Raw genomic sequence first — 10,724 nt, 5'->3', positions numbered from 1 at the left:
GGATTAGTTTAGGGATTTAATGGTTTCTGTCCCCCGAATGAAAACGTACGAGGAATTTCATACTTTTCTGGACTTTCTCACGGATGAGATTATCGGACAGTGTGAAAGTAGCTAGGAGGCTATTTATGTTGGGTTATGTTTAGTTTGATGGTAAACTTTGAGATATTTTGAAAATTTTATTTAACTTAGTTAGCTGACGTGTCTGTGACTTATTTAACTTAGCTAGCTGACGTGTCTGTTCCTTAAAAAAAAATGAAAAAAAATTAAAATATTCGATCTAATTATGTTTAATTTCAACATCCCAATCAATCAAATATCCCGGTGCTAAGCGTGCAAAATGTCCTTATAAATCGATTAGGAATATCTGTGAATATTTTCTATCGAAATAAAAATAAAAATGAGATCTCACTGAGATATGTTAATAAAGAGAGATTAAAAAAAGAGGAATATGAATGGCTGATATGGTCCAAAAAGTTGAAAGAAAGAAATTAGATTAAATTCAAATTAAAAATCATTTTTTTATTAATTTAAATAAGTGTTATGTAAAATGAATTGAGTTTTTTTTGTATGTGGTATTAATAAGCCATGGTATCGATTCATGGTATTGTGACAAAGTCTATTTATAAGTCAAGAATTTCTATGATTAAGAATTTTGTTATTTGTACCAAGTAGATCCACTTGAAGGGATCTCTTACTGCGGGCTCAATCATGGAGAGTGGCCCCGAGGGTGTGAATAGAGTTGAACAAGTCCATAGTGATCTCGGTTCAATCATGGAGAGTGGCCCCGAGGGTGTGAATAGAGTTGAACCACTCCATTGTGATCCCTGACAAGCAAAGGTGTTTTAGTGACTGGGGACTCTACCAATTGACCTAACTCTTAGGGTTGGGGACTCTACCAATTAAGCTAACTCTTGGGGTTATGAATACTTTATAGATTAATTATTTTAAACAAAGTTATAATTTAGTTAATTATGATTTCTTTTTTAAGAATTTGAAATGTAAAATAAGGTGTTTTAATACTTATCATGAATTGTTTCTTACTGTCCATTTAATTTAATTTTATATGGTTCCTTGAATTTTAATTTATGTATTGATATGTTTTACAAATTAAAATAAAACAATCCTATATTATATTGTTTAATATAATTAAAATCAAATTTATAAAATTAAAATTTTATTTAAATATTTATAATAAATTAATTTTATATTTATTCAATAGGAATTGATTTTATTATTGTTATTATAATTTATTAAAATTTTATAATAAATTAATTTTATATTTATTCAATATGAATTGATTTTATTATTGTTATTATAATTTATTAAATTTTTAATATTTTATTCTTAATAAAGATTTTATTATTGTTATTATAATTTATTAAATTTTTAATATTTTATTCTTAGGTTTTTATTAAAGTTTTATCTAACATAAATGAAATTATATATATCTAACCTAAGTGAAATTTTATTTTTATTTTTATGAAGGGCTGCCTGTTAGTAGGATATTTAAAAAAAAATTACTCTAAAGTCTGTAGGAGGTTCTGGCAACACTAAAAAAAGTGCAATGGGATGTAATAGAGGTTGCTCATCTATTCCGAGGCCATCAGTGATAATGGCAGCACTAATAGAGTTAACAATTGTGATATGAGGTTTATGTTCGCATTCGTTGATAACAGAGGTTTCTTTTACACATTCATTAATAGCAGAGGGGAAGTAGCTATGTATTGGTATCTGTGAACGGGGCATATCTTGAAGGTATCAAAGATTTACAAGAAGAGAATGACAAAAGAGAGAATTAACCATGAATGAGGTTTATTATTCTGAGCTTGTGAATCTTGCCTCCATTATTTTCCAATCCGTGAACAGGGCATATCTTGAAGGTATCGAAGATTTAGAAGAAGTAAATGGAAAAAGACAGAATTAACCATGGCTGAGGTAGATTATTCTGAGCCTGCGAATCTTGCTTGCATTGATTTTTCCAATCCCAACCTTGTGCATATCTTGAAGGTATCAAAGATTTAGAAGAAGCAAATGAAAAAAGACAGAATTAACCATGACTGAGGTAGATTATTCTGAGCCTGTGAATCTTGCCTGCATTGATTTTTCCAATCACAAACTTACTGCGACTACAACACAAGTTCGCAAGGTATTTTTAACTCTCAGTTATATTTTTCAACTTTCATTTCCCTGGCCTTTCATTCAGTTCATTGATTTAGGCAGAACCGATTAAAATTATTATGTATGGAATGGTTGATTGATCTTTATATATTCATGTGTAGACTCTCAATTTTTTTTATATCGTCCATCATGTCATCGATGAAGATTTTTTGGACTAAGTCTTTGAGCAAAGTCGATATATTTTTTCCCTTCCTGACGAGGAAACGATGAAATTGCTGCAGAATGAGAACCATCATGATTACACTCCGTATCAAGCAGAATCTCTTAATCTTTCCATTCAACCTGAATGTTTGATGTGGATTTGTGTCTCCTTATATTTACTTATGCTTGTAATTACATCTTGCTTTGCTCAACTCTGAAAAATCAATCCATTGAAATATTTCACTTCATATTTTTTCATATATTCGTTTTTCTAGGGGATTGGAAGGGGAGTTATGAAGCTTCTAAAGTGTCGATAAAGGAAAGCACGATTTCACTTTCCCAATCAATGGCCTTCAACAGGTATGCAGTTCATCATTTGAAATGATATTTTTCATATTTGTCTGGCGCTTAGAAATATATTAAAGTGACAATATTGACATTTTTACATCATAACCACATACTAAATTTTCTGTGCTATCTCCATTTTCTTTCCTTAATTTGTAAAATTTTATTCTTTCTTGTCAACCCACTATTAACACAAGATTGTTCAATTATGAGATTACCCCATTAAATTAAATGGTGATAACTACCCTTACTAATTTACAAACCTTTTTTTTCATCTTGTAAATAACTACTACCATCTACTACATCTTCGAGGATGTTGAATATATTCGACTACTGATCATGACGAATATATTCGAGTACTGATCATCTGACGGCTATGAAAACATCTTCCATCCTACCTTTACGAGGACATATTCATGACATTACTTTGATTTTCCACATAGATATCTTGAGATAGTATAATAAGGCCAATAGGGTTCCCGATAGGGTTGTTTCTTTAGGGTAGAGTAATCACTTTATTAATTTAAATTCTTATTTTATAGCAATAAATTAAATAAATTAGTTAAGGATGTAATTTTATCATGTTTAAAAATAGATTAAAATGACAATATTGACATTTTTACATCATAACCACATTTTCTATTATATCTTTATTTTCTTTCTTTCTTGTCAACCAACCATTCAGACAAGATTGTTCAATTATGAGATTACCCCATTAGTGGTGGTCACTACGATTAGTGATTCGAACGTTTGTTATATTCTTGTAAATAACTACTACCATCTTTTTTCTATTTTAAGATGATTCCATCAGTGACAACCATAATGCTTACAAAAGCCTAACATCGTTGCCATTTGAACTTACTGTAATCAAGCTCACTATTAAGCCTAGCATTGGTAAAATCAAACTTTATTTAAAACCTTGTATTTCTTCTCTTATCTTAAAAAGCCTTTTTCTTTATTAACTCTCTAGTTTTTGAAAACATAGAAATTAATGCTATAAAAAAAATTTGAGAAATAATAAATGTGCTTCCCATAAAATTATGTAGAGTTTTGAACCGGGGAGAAGTGTTAAAATGAAACTCTAGGGCTCTATTAATAACCACACAACAGAAGATTGGTCTGCCTATAGGGCTACAACTTAATTTTCTTTTTCTGATTGGTCTTCCCAAAAGATATAGAATGCCAATAGCTATCCATACAACTACTATTGTGCCTCCCGTGCCTACAGGGCTACAACTTAATTTTCTTTTTCTGGTTGAATTTTCTTTTTTCTGGTTGGTCTTCCCAAAAGATATAGAATTCCAATAACTATCCATACAACTACTATTGTGTCTCTGGCTTCATTCTCTCCATTCGACATCTAGGAAATAAGTTGTGTGTGCGGATTCCCATGTAGCTGCTGCTATGAAGGTTTTTTAAGGAGATGTTGAAATCATAGAAAATTTAAAAGACATTGTTAATGAAAAGAAACCATATTATTAGAAAAAGACATCAACGAAAAGAAACTGTGTTATTAGAAAAAGGCATCAACCAAACTTGAATTCACTGTAAGAACCAAATTTGAAAACCATTCTTAAACAACAACAAAAAATGACCAACCAAGCCATACAACAAAAAAAAGAACAACCAAGCCATACAACAACAACAATGCGGATGTGTATTACATATTACACTATTTCCCTATTAGATATAGAAAACTTTCCTTTTAATTACATAAATTTTTGAATCTATAGAGCTTGAAGTTCTTAATGGAGATGGAAGTCTATTGATAGTGTTCTTTGATTGAACAATGTTAATAGAAAAGTTCAATTCCCTTGGTTGTTGAAGGTATATATTTGTTTTTTTTGTTTGCTTTAAATTGTTTCAAGCTGAACAAAATAGATAGTATAAATTAGAAACAAATGAAAACTAAAAAAAAAATCCATTGTGCAAATAGATTTATATTTTCAATGATGTAAATTCAAATACTTTTGAAGATTATATAATGAATAGAAGAAACATATGTTTACCTTTTTTAATAGAATTTGAGAAAAATGTTTGCCTATTTACTAAATTCTATTGAGATTTTATAGTGTTTTAATGTAGCCACTTTTTAAATTTTAAATATTTAGAAGGACACCATTTCATTTTGGCATTTTTTTTATAAAGAGTTTATTTAATATACACTTGTTAATATAAGTACAATTTTTTTTTATAACTTTTCATCTTTGAAGGGTTAGATAAATATATGCCCTTCCAAATAAAATTAAGACTTGCCCTTCAAATTTGATCACTAGGCCGAAGAAACTCTATGCTTGATTCAGTATCGAAATTATAGGAATTCTATGATGATCAATTGAACTTAACTAGATGGTTGATTTAGAGAATATTATAGAACATGTACACTTGAATAACCATTCCTATTCTTATTTAACTAGTAGAATGTGATAGAAATATTTTGGAATGTGATGTAAAGGAAATTTGAACTCACTTTTATTTTTAATTTTGATAATATTTTTGTATTTGACCAACAAATTGAGATATTTATATGATGTTGATATATTTATATGATTCCAAAATATTTTAAAAAGCTAGTTTGGTAAAGTTAATTAATATAAAAATGATTTTTAAAAAGATACCATAGTAGTATAAAGTTTAATGGATAAAAGTAAGGTCAACTAAAATAAAAATGATTTTTAAAAAGATACTATAGCAGGAAGTTTAATGGATAAACATAATTTTAACTCATATTCTATTTTAGAATAAGATTGTTAAAATTTTAATTTAATTAATAATTATTAATTGATTTTATAGATTTCATTTCATTTTTAATAATAGTTAATTAAAAGTTGAAATTTATATTAAATGTAGTGATGATATTTTATCATTTTAATTAAATTAACTAGTAATTTAAAAAAAAAGTCATATAAACTAGTCATATGAAATTAACTATGAATTTCTAATTATTTGGTATTTAAAAACTATGATATTGACACATCATGTCGTAACAAATGTTATTTATAAATTGAAAATCTCTATGGTTGATAATCTTGTCGCATGTATTATTTATTTTTAAATGTATATATCTTTAGCTTATATAGTAATTTTTTTATAATTATTACTAATAAAAAATTTATATATTAGTTAGTATTTATGCTATTTTTCTTTTTGGTAATATGGGTTGTATCATAAATTATGTGTTTTGATGTTTATTATGAATTGAGTGTATCAATGTTTTTCAACCATTTAATTTAGGCATAGTCCAACATATAGATGCAATACCCTTTTCCACCCGAATTCACCAAATTCAGGGAATATAAATGGATTAAGCACCCTCAAAATCTCCTAAGGCACTTGAATTATATAGATTAAAAAATTTAAACCCAAGTTTTTAAAATTCTCTGTGCATTTTAATTAAAATTAACCAGAAAAAATGTAAAAAAAAAGACATTTAACCTATAAGTTAGACTACACTTTTAATTTATATGGCTACGTCCAATTATATTATGGAAACTAAAGTGACTCATTTCAATTTAATAATGTCAAAATTTATTATGTCTTTATATCATATTGTGAATAATATTATTATATTCTATATTTAAATTTAACTAAACAAAATTAACTATTTTTTAAATATTTTTTTTTGAGTTTAAAAAACAAAAAAATAATAATTATATTTTGAAGTATTTAATTTAAATTTCATTATTCAAATACAAATTATATATATATCTTTATTTTTCAATATTAATTAAACACATATATCATTTAAAATAAATATTAATATTATGAATTATAAATACATAAATCAATATTTATAAATAATGATTATTATAAAATAATATTAAATATTAATTTAATATAAATTATAAATAAAATATTTCAATATTCTTATAAATAACCATTATATTTGGACTTATTTAAATATGCATTAATTTTGTTGAGATAATAATTTTCTCTCAAAAATTTAGTATTTTTTTCAAAAATATAAAAATAATAATATTTAAATTTTCTTTTTAATAATGTAAATGGACTCAAAATCTTTAAAGACCTCTCAAATACTTAAACTTCTAAAACTTAATTTCCAAAAATTTACACTAAGATTTCATCAAATTATATAAAAAAACCATTTTCCCATCCTAACTTATTTAAACATTACAATATAATATATAATATAATGTCTATCAAATTCAAAAATTCAATTATAATTATATTTCAATGTATATTTTTTGACATGGAATTGATTAATGATATGCATAAAACCTCAATAATAATCGATGCATGTCTTTATGAATTTTTTTATTTATTATATCTGTCAAATATTTTAAATGATTTTTTTAATTGAATAAATTTAAAAAAATTAATCGTTTTGATTAATAATAAATTTAAAATTTAAATATATTTAATATAATTATTCAAAACATAATATGTTTTCAATCTAATAAATTAAACAACGCTTAGTAAAATATGTTTTTCAAACCATAAATGCATAAAGAAAAGGGTAAAGGTAACCATGGGTCAGCTGGACAACTCGTTTAGTATGAAAAGGGTAAAGGTAACCATGGGTCAGCTGGACAACTCGTTTAGTATGAGTAGAGTTATAAGATAAGCCATATGCAGTGCATTGCATTAAATATCATAAATTAAAATATAGAAAATTATTTTAATTAAATTACGAATAGATGTAAATATTTTTTGAATTAAAATTATTTAATAAAACAGTTTTTTCAAAAATATATGCACAACTAAAAGGAGAATGGAAATGAAAATTAAGAAGGGAGGATAGAATTATATAAAAAAACCATATTCAATAAGTAATAATGTATTAAATATTTAAAAGGAAAATGGAAATGAAAATTAACAAGTGAGATAGAATTATATAAAAATATATATGTAATAAGTAATAAGTAATAGTGTATTAAATATTTTAAATTAAAATATTTTTGGAAAGTTTATTATGAGATTGAAAATAATTGTAAGTTTATAGATATTTGGGTATGAAATAATTTTTTTTTGTCTTTGACATTTTTGTCATTCTTGTTATTTTATAGGGATGTGAGGTTTAGGGCTATAGTATAACTAGAGAAAAGTGAAGGAAGATGAAGTTTATTCAAAAGCAATTTATAGCTTACAACTTCAAGATCAAAGAAAATATTCCCTACCTTATTCTCTTGATTGAAGCTAGCCTTTCCCTATTGAAAGCATGACTATGCTTAGATATTTGACGTGTAAAAAGATGATTTACAACATGGAAGCCAAGAAGTTCCCCAAAATTGCTTCTAACTCCAGCCAAAACCCCGGAAAATAGACATTGCCAAGGTAAGAACTAATTCTCATGAGCTTCAAAATAAAACTAGGAGTTGCTCAAGTCCCAAAACACCTTGAGACTAAATTCTAATTTCCAAAACCTTTATCACATTTCCAACCTTCTTGACTTCTTAAATCATCAAAAATTATAGTAATATAAAAATGTTTCTCTCCCTTCTTTTTAATCATAAAAATTAACTATTAAAAAATCTCAATTAATATCTTATTTAGTTAAATAACACTAAAAACCATATTAATCTCCATAAACATTAATCATCAATCATCGTACTCCTTATATATATATAAAATATACCACGTTTAATACTCATGCAAAATCTATATTGCTTTACCTACATATAAAATATACGTCACAACACAATTGAATAATAATCGCGTGTGTATATATATATATATAGCTTACCTACATATCAAATATACGTCAGAACACAATTGAATAATGAGCGCTATTTTGGCCGGAAGAAGGCGCTAACGACAGTGAATTTAAAACCTAAAACCGAAACCCTGAATTGTAATGCTAAATAACATCGTCGAAGTTGCTGTCGAGATCATCAGAAATTTGAACACATCGCATCTTGAGGGACGTCCTCAAAATCTGAATGGATTATTAATGCCTGAATGGTTAGTGGGCCATCAAACAAATGGACTCTGAAGGCATGTTCTGTCGGTCAACGATGTAAAGTACAGAGTACTTTGATAGGAAGAGTTACTTCAACGAACTCTTCCTACTGTTGAAAAAGAAGATAGTAGTGGGCGACGTTGAAATATGAATTCAGGTGTGAGGATCACCGTAAGGTCGCTCTGTAGGAGTTAGTAGTGGGCGACGTTGAAATATGAATTCAGGTGTGAGGCCGTCTCATCGCGTCATCTAGAACAGTGTTAGGGACCCTGTGCTGAACGACGACAAAGTTTTTGAATGTGGCCCGTGATTGGTTTATTTGCCCAAATACTACACAACTAGCTGTTTTTTTCCCTTCTCCTTCGGAGGCGGCAGCAGAAAAATGAGATGAGATGCACAGAGGGCGTTGTTTATTGCAAATGTATGGGCAATGAAACGCACAGCAAGTGCGGATAAAAAAAAACCAGAACAGAGCAATGAAATGAGTGAGAGGGAGCACAACAGTGAGAATAAAAAGAAAAGTGTTTTCACACCGTAGTAAAAAATGTAATCATGAAGAGCAAGAGACGTGCAGCAGCGCGACATTGAAGGAGATTTTTTTGTGTAATGAAATGTAAGGAATTACATTTACATTTACAGCAGTAAATGTAATTAAATATTTTTTATTACAGCGGTATATGTAAAACTCTTTTTTTACAGTAGTTAATGTAAAAGGGATTTTTACACACACCAGCAGTGTAAAATTTTAGGAGGAAAACAGAGTAATATTTTGTTTTTGAAATGTTTTTTAGTGGATCCCTAAGTTAAAGAAGAAGGTGTTTTTCATCACAGTGTTATGGTGAATCCATTTGTCAAGAAGAAGGTGCTCTTCAGCACAGTCTCAGGTGAATCCCTATGTTAAGAGGAAGACTCTTTTGATTGTTTGTGGAACTGCATCTGAAGCAGTGTTGGTGAATCCCTCTATGTGAGGAAGATGTTTTTGTAACACCACTTGGTGAATCCCTCTATTTGAGGAATATGTTTTTGTAAAAGCAGTGTTGGTGAATCCCTCTATGCGAGGAAGACCTTTGTTTAACAGCAGTTTAGTAATCCCTCTATTAAGAGGAAGAACTTTTTTTTTTGTAACACGCAGTCATATTGATGAATGCAAAGTTTTTTTTTTTGGGTGTGAAAATTTCTGTTCTGAAAAAACAAATTAGCTTCCATGTGCAAAAGATCCTGTGGCAGAAACAGAGCATTGTTTGTTCGCAATCATCAGAAATTTCCAACATTAGGGACACTGTGCTGAACGATGACCAAGTTTTTGAATGTGACCCGTGATTGGTTTATTTGCCCAAATACTACACAACTAGCTTTTTTTTTTTTCCTTCTCCTTCGGATGGATTACAGTGCCATAATACGAGAGGAAGGTTTGCACGCTGTGTATTCTGCAACATCTGGTTCCCTTCGTTCTGCGTCATATTTACCTCAATTGTTTATGGCTCGCGGCTTCCATGGCTGGGAAATTTTCTAAAATTGCGTCATATTTACCTCAAGTGTTTATGGCTCGCGGCTTCCATGGCTGGGAAATATTTAAAATTGTATCCCTCGGCACGATGGATTAGTTTAGGAATTTCATGGTGTCTGTCCCTGAATGAAAAGTACGACGAAGTTCATACTTGTCTCGATTTTCTCACGCATGAGATTATCAGATCTCACTACCACCGCAGCGGTAGTAAAAGGATCTCCTAGGGGTTCTGAGCAGGTTAGATATAGGGCATTTTTGTATTGTTAGCAGATTTTGGAATATTTTCAAAATATAATCCGCAGCCAAGTTATCTGTCTAATTGTTTGACTTCACTAATGTGTAAAACAGTTTTTTAAAATATTCAAAACCTGTTACTCATAGCTAAGTCAAACAACTTCACTAATGTGTTAAACAGCTTTTTAAAATTTTCAAAACCTGTTACTCACAGCTAAGTCAATTGTTTGACTTCATGTGTCAATCAGATTTCCAAAATATTTCCCTGAACTGCTTTTACCATTGCTTTTACAGTGGTGATTAAGTTTCTTTCTTGAATTATTTTACCCTGTGTAAGAGTATTGGCCACCATCACCTCATTATCAATTAATTAAGTCAATTAAGTGGACTAACTGCCAA

The sequence above is a fragment of the Pinus tabuliformis genome, chromosome 1_1 (assembly GCF_031772625.1).
Source record: "Pinus tabuliformis cultivar Carrire ecotype Pingquan chromosome 1_1, CPIR1, whole genome shotgun sequence".
Lineage (NCBI taxonomy): Eukaryota > Viridiplantae > Streptophyta > Pinopsida > Pinales > Pinaceae > Pinus > Pinus tabuliformis.
Note: the sequence above shows the minus strand (reverse complement) of the source record.